The sequence below is a fragment of the Scardinius erythrophthalmus genome, assembly GCF_964197995.2.
Source record: "Scardinius erythrophthalmus genome assembly, chromosome: 8".
Taxonomy (NCBI): domain Eukaryota; kingdom Metazoa; phylum Chordata; class Actinopteri; order Cypriniformes; family Leuciscidae; genus Scardinius; species Scardinius erythrophthalmus.
The window spans coordinates 14,601,925-14,622,031 of NC_138228.1; the positions used below are offsets into that span (position 1 = coordinate 14,601,925).

General features: G+C 40.9%; 1 protein-coding gene and 1 long non-coding RNA gene across 2 annotated transcripts in view; both read right to left on the reverse strand.

The window, feature by feature from the left end:
• bicd1a (bicaudal D homolog 1a) overlaps nucleotides 1–20,107 on the reverse strand; it is a 56,870-nt gene that overhangs the window by 32,251 nt on the left and 4,512 nt on the right. The window lies entirely within an intron of this gene.
• LOC308695245 lies at nucleotides 17,968–19,785 on the reverse strand. Its single transcript, XR_014030678.1, has 4 exons — nucleotides 19,605–19,785; nucleotides 19,181–19,221; nucleotides 18,643–18,753; nucleotides 17,968–18,104 (listed from the first exon to the last, which is right to left on the reverse strand). It is a non-coding gene; the product is annotated as an uncharacterized lncRNA (long non-coding RNA).

Genomic DNA, 20,107 nt, shown 5'->3' on the forward strand with positions numbered 1-20,107 from the left:
GTCGGCAGTACGGGGCATATGGCGACAGAACTGTTCTCATCTAGAACCCCAACAGGGGGAAGAATTGTGGCAACTATTGCTACATTTCAAGGACATTTTTGCATTTAAAGAAGGTGACGTGGGGCGCACACACCTAATGCAGCATGACATAGATACGGGCGACAGCCCGCCTATCAAATTACGCCCACGTCGCCTCCCACTGGCACGCCAGGAAGCAGCAGACCAGGTGTTGTGGGAGATGCAACAGGCAGGCATTGTGGAGCCGTCTGACAGCCCGTGGGCTGCCCCTGTTGTCATGGTCCCAAAAAAGAACGGTCAGTGGAGGTTCTGCGTGGACTACAGACGGCTCAATGGGGTGACAAGGAAGGACTCCTACCCTCTGCCACGGGTTGATGAAGCCCTGGACCAGGTAGCGGGGTCAGCCTGGTTCACGTCGCTGGACTTGAGATCTGGATACTGGCAGGTACCTCTCTCGCCCTCTGCCAGACCAAAAACAGCGTTCTGCACAAGCTATGGCCTCTGGCAGTTCAAAGTTCTCCCATTTGGCCTTTGCAATTCACCAGCCTCCTTTGAAAGACTGATGGACAAAGTGCTGTCAGGTGTCCCTCGGTCTGAGTGTGTGGTATACCTGGATGACATTCTCGCCCACGGCCCCACTTTCCAGGCAGCTCTCCAGTCCCTGTGGCATGTTTTGGAGCGTATAGCAGCAGCGGGTCTCAAACTCCACCCGGAAAAGTGCCACTTCATGCAGAGAGAGGTGTCATTCCTGGGGCACAGGCTGGGCAGAGATGGCATCGGCACAATGGATGAAAAGGTACGAGCGGTCAGAGACTGGCCCACACCAGCGGACCAGCAACAGCTGAAAAGCTTCCTGGGCTTAGCCTCCTATTACCGGAGGTTCGTGAGGGGGTTCTCCTGTGTGGCGGCACCGCTGTTCAGGCTACTACACAAAGACCAGGACTTTGGGTGGACCAGTGAGTGTCAAACAGCGTTCACCTTGCTACAGAAGTCGCTGGGAGAGGCTCCCGTGTTGGCTCCGGCTGACCTCTCCCTCCCGTTCATCTTGGACTGTGACGCGAGTGGCCAGGGAGTGGGTGGGGTGCTAGCACAGCTAAGCCCAGAGGGTGAGAGAGTGGTAGCGTATTACAGTAAGACTTTTAATAAGCACGAACGGCGCTACTGTGTCACACGCAGAGAACTTCTAGCTGTGTTATCATCCATTCGACATTTCAAATACTACCTTTGTGGGCTACCGTTCACCGTCAGGACGGACCACTCTGCCCTCCAGTGGCTCATGTCCTTTAAAGAGCCGGAGGGCCAGGTAGCACGCTGGATGGAGGAGCTACAGTCCTATGACTTTAAAGTGGTGCATAGAGCGGGAACCCGCCACTCCAACGCCGACGTCCTGTCCCGCAGACCCTGTGCTGAGGAAGGATGCCGCCACTGCGATCGGAGGGAGACACGAGACAAGGAACTACAGAGTCAGGAGGCAGCCATCGTCAGCCAGGCCGAGGTGGCTGTGTGCCGCGAGCTTACTGAGATCTCAGCAACGCAGTGGAGACAACAGCAGGAAGCCGACATGAACATACAGCCAGTGCTCCAGTGGGTGGAGATGCAGACACGGCCACCATGGGAGGAGGTGGCACCACTCTCCACAGCGACAAAAGGGCTGTGGGCAAAGTTCCAGGCCCTGCGGCTCACCGACGGGGTGCTACAGCGGGCCTGGAAGGATCCAGCGACGGGAGAGCTGAAGTGGCAGTTGGTGGTCCCCAGAGCAGAGAGACCGACCGTGCTGAAGGCAGTGCATGGGGCCACGGGGGCCGGTCACTTCGGGGTCACCAAAACTCTCCGTCGCCTACGACAGAGCTTCTACTGGGGGCAGTTCAGGAGGGACGTAGAGGACTTCTGCAGGCGGTGCGACAGCTGCACGGCAAAGAAGGGCCCCTCCGAACAGTCCCACGCCCAACTCCAACAGTTCCCTGTCGGCGCACCCATGGAAAGAGTTGGGGTGGACATAGTCGGCCCACTTCCGGTCACTGACAGTGGGAACAGGTATGTTCTGTCAGTCATGGACTACTTCACCAAGTGGCCCGAGGCTTATGCCCTCCCTGACCAGGAGGCAGAGACAGTGGCTGAAGCCCTACTGGAGGGCATGGTCTGCCGTTTTGGGACGCCCCAAACCATACACAGCGACCAAGGGCGAAACTTTGAGTCGCGAGTATTCGCTGACCTGTGTCATAGACTGGGCATAAACAAAACTCGCACCACCCCCCTACACCCGCAGAGCGATGGCTTAGTAGAACGCTTCAACAGGACCCTGATCCAGCAGCTGGCCATCGTCACCGCTAAACACCAACGCGACTGGGACAAACACCTCCCGCTTGTGCTGATGGCCTGTCGGTCCGCTGTCCAAGAATCTACGGCCTGCACGCCAGCCCTGCTCATGCTGGGTAGAGAGCTCCACACCCCACCAGCAATGGTCTTTGGCCTTCCCCCTGACACCCCAGCTGTGCCCCCAGGACGAGAGTATGCCAGGAGACTTCAGGACCGCCTAGAGACAGCCCATGACTTTGCACGTGCGCAGCTGCAGAGCGCAGGGATGAGACAACGTAGAAACTACGATCTACATCACAAGGGCCGCCACCTGGAACCGGGAGAGCTGGTTTGGGTCCACAACCCACAGAGAAAAAAAGGCCGTTGCCCCAAGCTGGACAGTGACTGGGTAGGCCCTTGTAGAGTGTTAGAGCGAATTGGGGAGGTGGTATACAGAGTACAGCTACCCCCACGTGGCAGACGAGTGGCCATACATAGAGACAGATTGGCCCCCTACCACGGAGACGCTACCCCCCAGCTCCCACACAGGCCCTCACAGACCCCCCCTAACAGCCCCCACCCAGACACAACTCACCCTGTGCTCACTCAGCCGGAGGGGCACCGGGCCCTACACACGTTCACAAATGGGCACACAGACACACACCCAGACATTTCCACCACACACACCCCCCCAGGGCCACCCTCTCCAGCTCATGACATTGTAGGGCCTGCACGGCCCCGGAGGCAGACAAGGCCGCCGGCCCACCTGAGAGACTTTGTGTAAAGTTGTTGTTGTGATGTGTTATTGGTTGTTCCCTCAGGGTCGAGGAACTTTGTTGAGGGGGGGTAATGTAGCGACTGAAAAATGCTGTGCAGCTGTCAATCAGCTGTGTGTAACCCCGGGCGCGCTGTTGGTTGGCAGCCTGGAGAGAGGGGCGGACGCCCGGGGGGTTATAGTTTTGAGGGGAGGGAGTTCTTGTGTTTTTCTGTTCTGGGCGATGGACGCCTGCTGTGTTCTAATGCCGGCACGTTGTGCTTTTGGTGAATAAACAAGTGAACTGAACTCTGGCTTCGTTGAGAGATGTTACAATATTGACGACAGAGTTGCGACGGTTCCCTGCTACTTGAAAACAAAGAACTAGGGATGCACCGATTGATCGGCTGGTGACCGGAATTGGCCGATTTTCACGTGACCGGCCGTGACCGGCGACCGGCCGGTCAGTCTGACAAATGCCGATTTTATGCCGGTCAAATGCACTCGGGCGCCGCATGATTAACATCGCGCAACATCAGAATCACACGTGCACACGGAACACACATGTAGGAAACCTCGTGAATTACGTCCGTTCAGACCGCAAGTGCATATTTTTTTTCAGCGTGCATGTTAATCGATGAGTGCTTTCACAACGGGAGCTGGAGCAGCGCGTGAGCGTCAAGCAGGAGCGTCGCGAGCAGTGAAGCGCGTGTTTCGGCGCCGAGTCTATTTGCTGCACTGCTCACGCTCAATTAAAGGGAAAGCACACTTTTGATGGATAAAATAGCCTAAATAGGATTTCACAAAAAAGCGCCCAAAATGCACAGAATTTGCGTGTTTTAACAAGAACTGGAATAGGCTATGTCAGAAAAGAAAACGAAGACTAATATTTATAGAAAATGTACCCATTTAAACTTGTTTTATTATTCAGTTTGTACAAGTGATTGCAATAAGCCTGTGTGTGAGTGCTTTGAGAAATATCTTTATACTGCAAGGCTATTTATTTTTTATTTATATATTATTTTATTGCCATTCCCTGTTTTCATACAGACGTTTAGTTTGCTAAATACATAAAACAATTATTGGATATTGAATGTGAAAAGGAAATGGTTCTTCCATAACATTGCACTTTAGATGTTTGAATTACCCACACCTGGAGTAATTTATATAGTTCTATTTTATAGCGTTTATCTGTTCAAAAAATATGTACTATGCAAATTGTAAAATGTTCTATTACAGAAAAGATATAAAATAAATATTTGTGTGTGCTGTAAAGTGGTTAGAAAAAATTAAATCGGAATCGGCTAAAATCGGTATCGGCAGGTCAAACTTAATGAAAAATCGGAAATCGGAATCGGCCCAGAAAATTGTAATCGGTGCATCTCTACAAAGAACTGCTGCTGCTGGCGAACAGTCTTTCGAATCGGCTTTGGCCGCGACTCTGGAGGACATGGAGTTAAGTTTTTCTTTGAGAAAAGAGCAAAGAACGGCACTTAAGTCATTCTTAAAAAAGGAAGATGTGTTCGTAGTTTTGCCGGCCAGATTCAAAAGTTGAATCTATCAACTAATGTAAGCTCCGCTATTGGGAAAACGCTCTGGTTGGTTGAAGCGCTGTCCTATTGCGTGCAGAGGGAATTTGAAAGATAGCCGTTTATCCCGCCCCTCGGATTGAGCCGTATCTATGGTGAGTTGCCAGACCTACCATCGTGATGTAGGTCTGGCTTGCCAGGCTACATATGACAATGTATTACTTGACACATTATGAATAACAGCTACGCTAGATATTTTCCATTTGCTTTTCTGTTTCTACCTTGGGATGCCCATCCTGAGGTATCTAGAGATTTAGCCAGCTCCAGTTTGAATCCAGCCACTTATGAAGATTTCAGATGACTCAAAACCCGTGAAGAGTGACGCCCGTGATGCCAACCCCTGCCAGGACTTCAGAGGACGCCAACGCTGAATAAACATGCACCACTGCCAAATTTTCTATATATTGTAATCATTACAATCACAACTTGAAATTATTAGCTTTAATGAGCTCATTGTTTCTGCCTAAATGAATTCATGATATCAGCTAACTGCATGATTTGTATTATCTTAGAGCTGTACATTGTGGACATAATTGACACAGTCACCTCTGATAACAATTTACTCTAAATTCTAATGTATAAACCTGGATTTTCTTTAAAGCTGCTTTGAAACATTATGTATTGTGAAAAGCGCTATACAAATAAATGTGAATTGAATTGAATTACAGACTAAACCAGACCTTCCTGGTAAGTGTTCATAAAAAAAAAAAAAAAAGATGGGGAGGAGGAAACACTGAACAGTTCTTCAGCTAAACATCTCTGCAGCAATGCAGCACTTCTTATTCACTGCAACACATGTTCAGCGGACAATGGAATGCAGGGCGAGAATAATAGAGGACTATATTACTCCAAATCACCCTTTGGGGTAGAAGTCACCTGGGATTTAGGAGCCCAGAGCATTAAAGAGGCTTTTCTTCTTTATTATACCTTGTTGAAAGAGATAGGCAGAATTTGATTATGTTCGAGATTGAAATTCGCAGCATGCAAAGTAACAAAACAGACTATGAAAACAGCCTCATCTTTAGCTGAACAGAGCCTCTTAAATCTCTTATTTTGGGTAAGCAGCATTACTGCATATCAGCACTGCGCACTGCCAATAGGGTTGTGTCAGTCAATGTGTAAATTATCTGCAACTTGTATGGCAGTTCACTTCAATGTAAATTTCAATAAATAACAAACAATAAATCTGCTGCACCCTCCAAGGCTGCAATGAAAACAAGCCCATTCATCACACTTAAAACAGTATGAGCCAGTATGATATGGTATCTCTCTTTCTGTCTCTCCCTTTTTTGTCTCTTTTTCAAAGTGCACAGACTAGTCCAGGTCTGGAGTCTTTTAGGGCAGTAAATTGCCCTGTATAGAGAGGTTGTATTCCAGTCCTCTGCCTCAAGCATCTTATAACATCATCACTTAGTAGCCATCCTTAGAGAGCGAGCGTCCTATATACATGTTGGGAAGTGAACTGAGACAGGGCAGGGTCCCATTTAATTAGCACACAGGTCAGGAGCCATGGGCCACAACCACCTGAACATACAAACACTGAAGGACAGGAAAATGTGCAACTGGGTATCATCCAAACAGGATGTAATGGATGGCCGAGTCTGCTTTTAACATGCTGCTGGCATGGAAATAATATTGGTGGTGGGGAAATGAGATTTAGTGGAGGATTATATTGATATAATCATACATGTCTGGTGTCTAACACTGTGTCTACACTGGAAGAGTCTAAGGTGCATGTTGCCTTAGAATGTTTATCTACCACAGATCAGCTGTGAATCAAGACATCAAAATGAAAATCACGTTTTTAATATGAAAATAAAATGTTCAATGTAGACTGCTAAACAATCGGATTATAAACGGATATAAAAATGGATGGGTTTAAATGTTGGCATTTTAGGAATATAAGATGCAGTAGATAGACATCTAGAGATGTATTTGGGTTTCTCTCGATGATGAAGTAATGAGAGAAAAAACTCTACAAAGTGAAAGGAGAATAGGAAGTGTATTGACCGTGATACACTTTATGAGGCAGCAAATGGATATGTCACACTTAGTGAGAGAACAAATGAGGGATATATAGTCTATAGTCTACAACTGCCTGAAACAGTCATAACAGAGACTTTATTCATTTAATTGTCAAAGCCCACAGTTTCTTTACTGCAGGCACTGAAGTTGCAGTCTAGAAGGCTAAAGAAAAGCAACAATCAATACACACACCCCTGGGTAAAGTAGGCCGGCTCTTTCCCAAAGTCTCATTGCAGCAGAAATAAACAGCGAAAAACTGTGCAGGGTTCTAGTCTAGTGTCTTTAATGAGAGATGAAGAGAGGCACAGATTGATCATTGCTTGATTAAAAGGTACAGACCCAAAGCCACACCAATTTACAAAGTTACAACTGTTAGATATTTGAAAATCATAAGAGACAACTACTAGATTGGCATATTCAGATACAGCCTTTCTGGTGTTTTCATTGGCAGGTTTCAAATTATTCTTTGGCTACTTCACTAAGTGGGCGCATCGATTAGAGTGTACTTAAGCAGGGACTTATGACATTGATAGGTCATTATAGGGCTTTCTGGATGGTTGCTAAGTGGGTTTATTACTTGCCCAAGTCAAAAGACGCTATCTCTATTTTATCGTTCATCATGTGAAAATTATGGTAAATTATGGAAAATTAGGGTAAAAAACCCACTCAACCAGATGCATAATTTGAGGTATCATCCATCTCTGAGTAATGCACCACCAAAGTTTACATTTACACATTTGGCAGATGCTTTTATCTATACCTAACCTTCGGGATGAGCAAAAAAAAAAGTGATGCTTCCTGTAGCAAGCAGCAATGATGTATAATTAATTCAGTTTAGTAGTAGAATTGCACTGTTAGTAGCACTGAAAATGCTTTTTATTGGTATTAATTTGGAGAATGGTGCTGGCTCACAATACAACAATCATTTGCATCAGAGGCTCAAATCAATATCTCTCACCTCTAGGGGGTTCTTGAGAGATGAGTTTCTTTGTGCCAAGAGGTTAGGCTATGGGGGCTGGGCAGAAAAACTAGGGTCTGGCCTGTCCACCAGTCTTTATCAATTAGCTCCTTGAACCTCTGCTGATTTTGTGAAGGGGTGGTGAGGGTTCTTTTACCGCATCCTTCTGTCTGTCTCTTACCACTTTTATTTTATTTTTCTTCTTCTGTCTAGGACAGGCAGATTTATGACTCCATATGGATGACCTAGAAATGCTCTATGCCCTTTTGTGAGTATTCAAAAGAGGTCTGAGGTCTAGAATCAAAGAGTTCATCAGTATTCCAACCTACCTAACTCCACCTTGCAATACCACTTACATTCTTACTTTGTGTACTACCAACTGCTTTCTCCCTACATAACACATAAGAGGTACAGATCTATGACTTTGTGCAGGGGTTTAAGCTCAGTTTCATAATAAATGTTAACTAAAGTTGTGGAGGCTTGTTTTGACATACTGTAAGTGTATTTGCGGTCACAAAACCACCTGCATCTATGATGTTTATTTTCACTAGATGACGCTTGTGTACTTAAACTTAATATATAATATTTCACAATATTTTTTATACTTTGGTTATTTCATAACGCTTATTGTGATTTCTACACTCAACTGTTATTTTTTTGTGCAATATTTATTCTTTCAAAGAGTTTTTGGTTATATTTTATCTTATTACATCATGCTTTTTGTAGGTCTTCCTGGTTTATCATCCACATGAAGAGATAGAACAAAGTTTAATCATCGCAAAGTTTAAGATGTTTAAGTTATCCAATCAAGAAATCCCAAGAAATCAACCCCCCTCTTAGATCACAAGCAGGCAAAAGTGGAAGTATTTTCTGTTTATTTATTTCAGTTTAAAGGCATATGTGTGTTTTCCATGTAACTAAATTGTGAGACTGATGTTTTTTTTTAATTTGTCCTTTTTATTCATTACCAAGGTGTTGGTGTTTATGTCGATGACTGCATTAAACATCTGTGAGAAAAGAACCTCAGCCTTTGCGGCATACTGAGTCCTTTGAGGATCATTCATAGAGTAAAATTACATTATATGGTTTAAAAGTACATATCTTAAACAGTATGGCATTGTGATATGACAAGGTCATGGGTTTGATTCAGGGAATGCATTAACTAATTAAGTGTTTAGCTTAAAAGCAATATAAGTTGCTCTGAATAAAAGAATAATTATAGCCTAGAATATAAACTTTCAGCTCAGATAATGGTTGTGCAGCATCTCCAAAATAAATCTAAGTCTTATCAATGTAGATCAAGTCACATCAAGAGCATTTCAGTGGAAACAGAACTGTAGGGCACTACACTGTTCAAGTACACACAAACACCCTCCATTTGTAACCATAAAACACTCAACAGTCTGTTTCCTCTGTGTCCTGAGGGACCGAAAAACCTTTTGAGCTCTATTTGCTGTTTACCACAAGTAGCCTAGATTGAAAAACAAATGCGTAACAATTAACCACTTTACTCCTTTACTTATTATAGGTCTGAATAAATGAAGATTTCTGTAGAACACAAATAAACGCAAAAAATAAAAATAAAAAACGGTTTTGAAAGACATGATGGTAAGTAATTGATTTTCAATTTTGGGTGAACTATCCCTTAAAGCAGGCTTTGGGGTTTATACAGGTGTAGCATTTCCTTTTTACCAACATTTAATAAACTAATGGCATTGGCCTGTTTTCCAATGCCCAAATTCTAATTATCTTGATCTTTATGCTGCATTTAACAAGATAATCAGAGTTCTAAAATCAATTCTGACTTTATGAATAAGGAAAAATTACCCACCAACTGTGTGCTAACTAAATATGTGCACTTCCATTAAAAAAATACCCACCACAGTTATGCTTAACACACAAAAGTGGAAAATTACAGCAATAATAACAAATTACAAAGCTCTTAGGATATATGGGAACAATAAAAAACAACAAATACAAACAAATTCTTTAAAAAAAAGGTGTGTACCGTATATGGTGGAGGCGTCTCTAAAACTGTCCTCAGAAAGATTTCATATGGTATTTCCTTTCTTTTGCACATTTAGAAAATCTGGTTTGCAAGTAAATTCTAGGATAACTCTCAAAGGATTTGAGCGGGGAGCCCAAAGGCAAATGGTGCAGTGTGGTCTTATATATTCTGTTTAATATTCATCAAAATAAAGGAGGAACCGAGACAGATAAAAAGAGAAAAAAAGACCAAATACAGCAAGTCAATCTTCAAGATAAAATATCACCTCCAGCACTCGTGCCCTTCACTATCAGCCGCAGACAGACTCTATTATAAACAGCACAGATGCTTTGAAAAGAAAGAGACAGAGAGATACTATTTGAAAGGCAAGAACCCAAACAGATGTGTTTTATTGATTGTATCATGAACCCTAAAAGATAAATCTGAATTTAAACTGTCTGCACGTTCTGTACTCAAAGCTTTCCTAAATAAACAGGAAAATGCATTTTTAATTTTTCTGAAATTAAATCTGAATAGACAAAATACATTTACCACATTGCAAAAAACTAACAGATGCTGCAAAGTTCTAGCAATTCCAAACGAATTGATACAATGAAGGTGATTTTTTTTTCAAACTGACCCTAATTTTTGTCTGGCTAGGAAAGACAAGCTCTATTATGATTTGTATGATAGAATTAATTAAAGACAAGCCCACGGGGCAGACTACAGTAGCCAGATCTAGGGGGAGCTGCCATGAAAAAATGCAATTAATGACACCATTTCATGACAGTTATTCACTGCAAATGACTCACTGCTGTCAGTAAATAACCATACATGTCTGAGATAAGCATTCATATTGTCAAGCTTAACAAAGACCCATTAGTCATAGTCGTTGCTTTACTTCAGGGGAATTTAGGGGGCATTAGGGTAACAAAATAAGATGGGAATGCATGATAGATGCATTACAACTCATTTTGGCAAAAAGCCAATGCCGATATATTTTCCTTTTGTTTGGAAACATCACCAAGTCTCTCCTGTGCAGAGTTCATAAACAAATAATTAGTTTTGAGCAAAAACGTACTTGTTAGAACTAAAACATTATTTTTATAATGAGAGTAGGCTACATTGAAAGCTTTGAAACTAACAATAATAAAATCAATAATTTTTTTTTATTACATGTCATATTATCGGCAAAGCATATCGGCACAATTTTTCATATCGGGCGATGTTCTTCATTTTAAAGGGATAGTTCACTTTGAAATTAAATTTTGGTATGTTTTAGCTTACCTCAAGGGCATCCAAGATGTAGGTGTCTTTGTTTCCGCAGTAGTTTCAATTTTGATATTTTTAGGTCAAACCGTTCTTGTCTGACAGTCATATCATGCAGGTCTATGGTCAAAGAGCATGCACAGAGTCCAAATTAAAACAATTCCCCATCGTCCAAATTAAACAATTCCCCATCGTAAGTACACATTGATGGCCTAAGACACGAAACGAGCAGTTTGTGTGAGAAAACGAACAGTATTTATATCGTTTTTACCTCTTATAACACAGCCACGTCCAAGTGATCTGAGGGCGAGGGCGCTTCCTGCTGTGTGACGTGTGACGTGTGCGCAGACTGGTGCATAGATATATACACTAGGGCTGAGTCCCAATTCGCCTACTTATACTACGACCTAAAAGTATGTACTTTTTTTGTGATGAAAAAGTACATACTTTTGAGTGTGTAGCAAAAAAGTATGCACGTTCTGGGACATACTTCGATGACGTCATGCAACGTGAACTTGAACGTGGTTGCCTAGTTACGCACACCGCGACTGTTAACAAAACATTTAACATTCCATTCATTCTTATATATCCAATATAATTTTATTTACTATTCCCATCTTTTTTTCCACAATACATTTACAATGTGTTTACCAAATTGAGGAGTCAAGTCAAGTCAAGTCAAGTTTATTTATATAGCGCTTTTCACAACACAGGTTGTATCAAAGCAGCTTCACAGTAATAAATTAGAACAATACATCAATGTTTGTTTCTAGTGGAACGTCTACGTTCGGTAATGCTGATCAATAGTATCGTTGATTGATTAATTAAATTAAATATCCCCAAATATCCCCAACTGAGCAAGCCAAAGGCAACAGTGGCAAGGAACCGAAAAACTCCATCAGGTGACCTAATGGAGAAAAAAAAACCTTGGGAGAACCCGGGCTCAGTCGGGGGCCAGTTCTCCTCTGGCGTTTATGAACTAGAGGTCGGATTTAACTGTAGAATTAAAAGTATTATATGAATGCCTGGCTGTAAAGATGCGTCTTTAATCTAGTTTTAAACTGGGAGAGCGAGTCTGAGCAACGAACAGTATCCGGAAGACTATTCCAGAGTTTTGGTGCTAAATGTGAAAATGCTTTCCCTCCTTTGGTGGACCTAGATATCCTAGGTATGACCAAAAGCCTCGAATTTAGTGACCTTAAAGAGCGCGATGGATTATAGGGCGATAGAAGATCCGTTAAATAGACTGGAGCTAAGCCGTTTAGGGCTTTATAAGTCAGTAGCAATACCTTGTAATTAATACGGGACTTTATAGGTAACCAATGTAGGGATGATAAAATCGGTGTTATATGATCATATTTTCTTGATCTAGTTAGAACTCTAGCGGCGGCATTTTGGACTAACTGTAGCTTGTTTATTGAGGATGCAGGACAACCGGCTAATAACGCATTACAGTAATCTAGTCTCGAGGTCATGAATGCATGAACTAACTTTTCTGCGTCAGAAACTGATAGCATATTACGTAGCTTAGCAATGTTTCTAAGGTGGAAAAAGGCTGTTCTTGTAACATATGAAATATGATTTTCAAAAGACAGGTTGCAGTCTAATATAACACCCAGGTCTTTTACTGTAGAGGATGAAGTAACAGGACATCCTACTATGTTAAAGTTGTATTGTGAGAGGTTTTGTGGGTGGTTTTTTGAACCGATAAGTAGTACCTCTGTCTTGTCTGGATTTAATAAAAGAAAATTATGCGTCATCCAATCTTTTATATCTTTAACACACTCTGTCAATTTGGATAATTTAGCGTTTTCATCTGGCCGTGATGAAATATAGATTTGAGTGTCATCAGCATAACAATGGAAACTAATTCCATGTTTCCTTATAATATTTCCAAGTGGTAGCATATATATTGAGAATAATAGAGGGCCTAACACAGATCCCTGTGGCACTCCATAGTTTACTGGAGTTATGATAGATTTTTCTCCATTTAAATAAACAAAATGGTAGCGGTCAGATAAATACGATCTAAACCAGCTTAATGCTTGTCCTTGAACACCAGTATAATTTTGTAGTCGATCTAAGAGTATTGTATGATCTATAGTATCGAACGCAGCACTAAGATCAAGTAAAACTAATATTGAGATACAGCCTTGGTCAGAAGCTAAAAGTAAATCATTTGTGATTTTAACGAGCGCAGTTTCAGTGCTATGATGCGGCCTGAATCCAGACTGAAACTTTTCATAGGTGTCATTTTCTTGTAAGAAAGAGCCCAGTTGAGCGGACACAACTTTTTCTAGTATTTTAGACATAAAAGGTAGATTTGAAATGGGTCTATAATTTACTAGATTATTCGGATCTAATTGTGGTTTCTTAATGAGAGGTTTTATAACTGCCAGTTTAAATGTTTTTGGAACATAACCTAAAGATAAAGACGAGTTAATAATATTGAGGAGAGGCTCTTCCACTACAGGTAACACTTCTTTCAATAGTTTAGTTGGTATGGGATCTAATAAACATGTTGTTGTTTTAGATGAAGTAAAAAGTTTATTTAACTCTTTTTGTTCTATAGTTGTGAAGCACTGTAATTGTTCTTGCGGCGTGATAATTGAGGCTGAATTATAAGGCGCGATTGAGGATTGAACGTTTACAATTGTGGTTCTGATGTTTTCTATTTTCTCAGTGAAGAACTTCATGAAATCATTACTACTAAACTGTAATGGAATACTTTGTTCAGGAGACATCTGTTTATTTGTTAGTCTCGCCACGGTGTTAAATAAGAACTTAGGATTGTTATGGTTGTTTTCTATTAGTTTGCGTAGATGCTCAGCCCTGGCCGCTTTTAGGGCCTTTTTATAACGTGAAATACTGTCTTTCCATGCGATTCTAAAGACCTCTAAGTTGGTTTGTTTCCATTTACGCTCTAAATTACGGGTTTCTCTCTTTAGAACACGCGTAGTATTGTTGTACCATGGTGCTTTACTTTTCTCTCTGACCTTTTTTAATCTAATGGGCGCAACAATATCCAATGATCCAGAGAGAATGGTGCTCATAGTGCTAGTTAATTCCTCAAGTTCATCTGTTTGTTTGGGTTCACTGAGCAGCTGAGACAGATCCGATAAGCTGTTTGAAAAATTATCTATGGTGGATGGAAGGATTGTTCTGCCTAATCGATAACGCGGCGCAGCATGATATATTACAGGAGTACGTAATATGCAAGTTACCATGTAATGGTCAGTGACATCGTCACTTTGTGGAATGATATCTATATCGGTTGGATCGGTTCCATGTGATATAATTAAATCGAGTGTATGATTAAATCGATGAGTCGGTCCGGTAATGTTTTGCTTGACCCCAAAGGAGTTTAATAAATCTGTAAACGCAGCCCCTAACGCATCATTTTGATTATCTACATGGATATTAAAGTCTCCAACAATTAATGCTTTATCGAAGTTAACTAATAGGTCTGAGAGAAAATCTGCAAACTCTTTTAGGAAATCAGCGTAAGGCCCAGGCGGTCTATATACGGTAGCCAAGGCTAGAGATAATAGGGATGTTTTTCGAACATCTAAGAGCGTAACATTTAGTACAAGTACTTCAAATGAAATAAACTTATAACCCGTTTTCTGAGTAACATTGAGAAAATCTCTATAGATTGTTGCAACACCGCCGCCACGACCATTCAGACGGGGCTCGTGCTTATAGGAGTATCCTGCTGGAGTAGACTCATTTAAACCAAAATAATCATTTGGTTTAAGCCAGGTTTCAGTAAGGCAAAGTACATCGAAGCTATTATCTGTGACTATTTCATTTACAATAACTGCCTTAGGTGTGAGTGATCTAATGTTTAGAAGACCTAGCTTTAAAAATTGTTTTTGATTACCAATAGCAACATTTTCTGGTTTAATAACAATTAGATTTTTTCTAGATCCTGCAGTAGATTTATGATTTGATCTCACTAAACGAGGAATAGACACAGTTTCTATGCAATGTTCTACACTATTTATATCAGTTAAATTGGTGCAGCAGAGACTATGATTTGGACTTTTGTTTACTAGTCAAAAGGTATTTAACATTTTGGAGATGTTATCTGACAGAAGATCCGATCCGAATCTGCTTGGGTGTAAGCCATCAGCACGGTAAAGCCTAGGACGCTCCCAAAACAGATTCCAATTATTTACAAAGAGAAGTTTCTGCTCATTGCACCATGACATTAACCATTCATTAAGCGCAAATAATCTACTAAACTTTTCATGACCTAGTCGATACGTGGGAAGCGGTCCTGACACAATAATCGTTATATCAGGCGATGTGCTGCGTACCGTATCGATCAGATTCCTGAAGTCTTTCTTCAAAACCTCCGTTTGGCGCAGTCTGATGTCGGCCCCTCCCGCGTGCAGGACAACGGTTCCGACGCGCTCGTTCAGAATCTCGGGAACGTGAGCAGCGATTTCAGAAACACGAGCACCAGGAAAGCAGTGACTATGCACCTTACTTTTATTTAACGTAACGTGTACGTGTCGAACGATGGAATCGCCGATGATCACAGCATCGCGTTCTGTTTCGCGAAGAGGGGAGAAGCGGTTTTGTGTGGATATCTCGAAAACCGGGAGGGTCGGAGAGAGTTTTCTTGGTCTAGACCTGACTCGCGACTTCCGCTGCGGAAAAATCCAGGCTTCGTGATGGCATGTTGGAGCCGGAGTGAACGAGACCATGGCTGATCGCGACCTCGACGTTCGGGACCGATGTTGAGGAACGCACGGAGTAGACGAGGTCGGAGTCAGCGGGTTAGTAACATTAATCTCTGATTTGTGTGCCTCGGCACGTGATGTTTCGAGAGCCAAACGCCGGTCTATCAGCTCGGCTTTTCTTACTAAAAGGTCGTGGATCTGTTTCTCAACAGCTTCCAGCTCAGACTGCACCGCGTGCAGCTCAAATGTGTCCTCACCTGCACCAAAAGGTAGACTACTTACATTTGATATATTCGCCATTTTAACAGATGGACAGTAAGTTAAGTTAGCAACGACGCTACCAGTGGTGCTATCAATATTAATACTAATTTATGGCTTAAGTCTTGGATATAATCCGTCTTTTCAGTGGTACGGGTGTAGAGTAGACGCACGATAGGCGAAAAAATGTTTGTTTGTAACAAACATTTTGTTACAAACAAACAGTGAAGCAGGGCGTCGTCGTAGATCAACCAAACGCAGGTCGTTTGTGAGGCGGCTGGTTCTGACGTTCATGTGCAAATGTGTGTAACGAAAGCTAGCGCTACTTATTTTCTGAGTTAAAATATTTAAAGTTTATAGTGTAACTATTGTTTAACGTATTTTATACTTAATCTTATACTTATGTATAATCCTTAAAAATACCCCGATGAAAATGAACCATGCTTTTACTATAGTAAAAGTGTAGTAACCATGTTTCTTTGGTTGGACTGATAAAGTTAACATATAAGTCAGACAGAAACAGAAATACATAAAAAAGACACTTGCATGACACTGTAGGCTACTAGAGCCTTTTTATTTATTGTTTTGTAGCCTGCAATGAGGCGCTCGGTATCTTCGTCGGACCCTACAAGATAAACACGGTACTTTTTTGGCACAACATAAACCCATTAATATTACGAGACAATAAAATATAACTTTAATTAGGGTTAAACATTTGAATTCTTACACTTAAAAACTGAGGGCGCATCTCCGTTGCTGCATCCGACTGCCAGGTTTACATCACCCCAGCTAACAATTTAACGTTCTGGGAACGTTCTGGGAACGTTAGTTTTTGGTTCCCAGAACGTTCCCAGAACGTTCCCAAGAACGTTCCCTATTGGTTAGCCAGGAAAGTTTTCTTTACGTTAATAGAACGTTCCCTATAGGTTAGGGGAACGTTCCCGGAACGTTGCCGAAAGGTTCCCAGAACGTTCCCGAAAGGTTCCCGCAAGGTTCTCGTAACGTTCCCGGAAGGTTAGGGGAACGTTCCCGGAAGGTTAGGGGAACGTTCCCAGAACGTTGCCAAAAGGTTCCCAGAACGTTCCCGGAACGTTCTCCTAACGTCTACACATCCTGATATACCTGTACACAAATTATAGGTCTACAAACATATTCTACATTGTTTATTGTTCAAACACTTAAGAATCCTATGAATATATTATTACAATAAATTGAATTTACAGAAACTATCATTAATAAGTAAATCAATCAGTTTGTATTCAATAAATAAATCAGCACACAATCCATGTTTTTGTTGATTCATTGTTTAATTATCAACCTAAAATAAGTCATTAAAAACAGCGTTAGCAAAATGTATTCAGGAACAGTAATTTACATTTAATATTTCAAACATGAAAATATTTCAATAAATAAAACTGCACAAACATTTTAATTAAAACTATCTTTTGCAAACTGTAGCCTATAACTTTGGCTAAAAAGTTGAAAAAGTATTTATTTATATACAATATACATGAATGTGCCAATCTTCACACCGCTCAAAACATTTAAACTCCCAACACCATCTGCAAATTTAACAAGAAAATAAAAAGACAACGTGTTACATGGACACACAATCCCATGCCAAAATTCAAGCCCTGTAATGGCATTAATATTCATCTGGAGCAAATGAAAAGAGTGAGGTGGGATTGTGTGTCACAAGCTGTAGGAGATATGAGAGCACGAGCGCTGCTGGTATCATGTATTTATTCAGATATTTCAGCATCAATGTGTATAGAAAAATTTATATATTTCAAAACACTACATTGCATTTATTTATATTGCACTATTTATTATTTCAGACTACAAATCAAAAAAGGAATGTTTTATATAGGGGTAAGGATACCCATTAAGCCTCTCTCTCTGAAGTCAAATAAAAAACAGAGAAAATAATATTTAAGTCTAGTGAACTCTGACCTGCGAATTCGCTCTACCTTTTATGTATAAGTCTCACCTCCAATGAAGAATTTGAAAACCTGTAACTGCTGTGTTGTTTATGAGAAAGAAAGTGAAAAAAAGTTTGAAACTGCCATCAATTTTTTTTTTTAATCTCTGTGACTTTACACCTACAAATTCCACTGTCACAGGTGCTCAGTTTTGCTATAATGAAACCCTCACAGAACATGGTAATAATCAGCCATCCATGCAAAAGCAAAGGTCGGTGTAGTTTACAGGTGCATCTGTCCAGGCCAACATCTGATGCCTTGATGCCTTCCGCTGGAACCTGAAATAAAAAAAATAGTACAGTTCAAAATCTATCATACATACATCTCATCTGGTATCACAAATTATCATTCCAGGTTCACTTTAAGATATGCTCAATATTAGTGCTGCACGATATTGAAAAATTTAGAGTTTATTTAGAGATATCAGCCGTATGGTTTAGTGCATGCGCTAACGGCTCCAGGTTTGTATCTGGTAAATTACCCCACTAATAATGCCCAGAATGGTACCAAACTACTACAGTAGTACAAATAGGTTCTGTACTCATTAAACGAGGCATTGGAAAGTTTGTAAGTACATCAGGAGTTTATTTAAATAACACTTGCCTGACGGCGAATGCTACTGCTGATGTTGACGTCACTTTATGAGTACAGAACCTATTTGTACTACTCATTTTCCCCGACATAGAGCAGACCGGCACACAACAAAAACTGCTGTTCGGATGTTCCCTTTTCTGATATTTTAGCCTTCGTGACATTTTAATTAAAACAGAAGTAAGAATTAAGCAAAAATTAACAGTAAACTCAGAGATCACCTACCGCTGCAGATGTGTACGGAAGTGAAAAGCGGAAATGCTTAGACCTCTTTCCGGTTCAACCGCTGGGCGCTCCGCATAACCCCTATTGGGGGGATTTTGTAGAGGAGTGAACCTGCATAGAAAATTACAATAGATAACAAGCATAGATAAATACAATAGAAGAAAAACACAGTTGAAATAAGCAGTGCATTATGTTTTTCAGTTAAATCTAACTTATCAGGTACAGAAATTGATTTATCAAAATGTAAAATAAGTCTTCAGTGTAAAAATAAAATAACTATAAAATTAATGTATCTTTGCTAAAGCTACAAGTCATTTTCTCTTTTGATGTTTGATCACCATTGGCGACACAAACAGCTGCGGGTACGTTAGGCTGCTGTCCCTTTAAGACGAATGCGCAGAACTAATATAAATGACACGTATCCGTTTTCTTTCTGTTTAAAACACAAGACAAGAGGAAACTCGCCATTTTGACTTCATTTTGCGTGCACGTGTCTGTAAAAAAAAAGTGAAAGAGAACTGAATTCGGCTAAACTCACCTTCTTCATCTACTGACTGTGGATGGCATCAAGGTCTTGTCCTGAAGAATACAGGGCCAAACAATAGGGATTTTATCTCATCTGGTAACAAGAGCAAAGCCATAACTTTAAGAACTCTACTGATATATTTACCCCCTGATATTGCATTGGGGATATCAATTCAAACATTTTTAAAGGCTAAGAGTATGAGCCACAGCTGCCCAAGATATCAAGGGGTTGCAAATTAGTCATGGCTATAAACCTGTATGCATGGCATCTACTTTGTATTTTTTATAAAGCAATGTTCTATGCATTTGTCCCTGTCAAATAAACATTAAATAAATAAATCTGTGAAAAATAAATGCCTAAAGTTGTCGACCCCCTGAACCGCATTTAAAAGTACAAAGAATTTCAGTATTGATCAATAAAAAAAATACATAAATACCTTTGAGTTGGACAGTATGGTGTCAGTCTCATTGGCCAACATAATTCAAAACAGACCTAAAGAAATAAAATAAAATATAGTAATCATCAGGATATCATGTTATCATAATAGTTAAATGAATTATTATAACTATGACCATTATAATATTGTATTAGTCGCCTATTATTTAGCTGATTATTTCGCTTACAGGCTTCTCAAGGACAATCTCACTGAAAAAACTTGGGGTTAATGATTTTAAAATGTGAGACTTATTTCAAAAGCATAAATCTTACAGAACCCAAACCTTTGAACAGCAGTGCACTGCATGTTTGAGGTGGTTTTGCTTACTAGTCATATGGTTCATAGAGATTTTCTTGGACAGGGAGTGCAGCAGGCCATCACAGCATGATGATCTAGGAACATAACATGCTGTTTGTCACAGAGCCAAAAATATTACATGTGATAGGTTTATTACAAGGAACCAAGCTAGAACAGAGGTGAAATGCATAAAAGATAAATATACA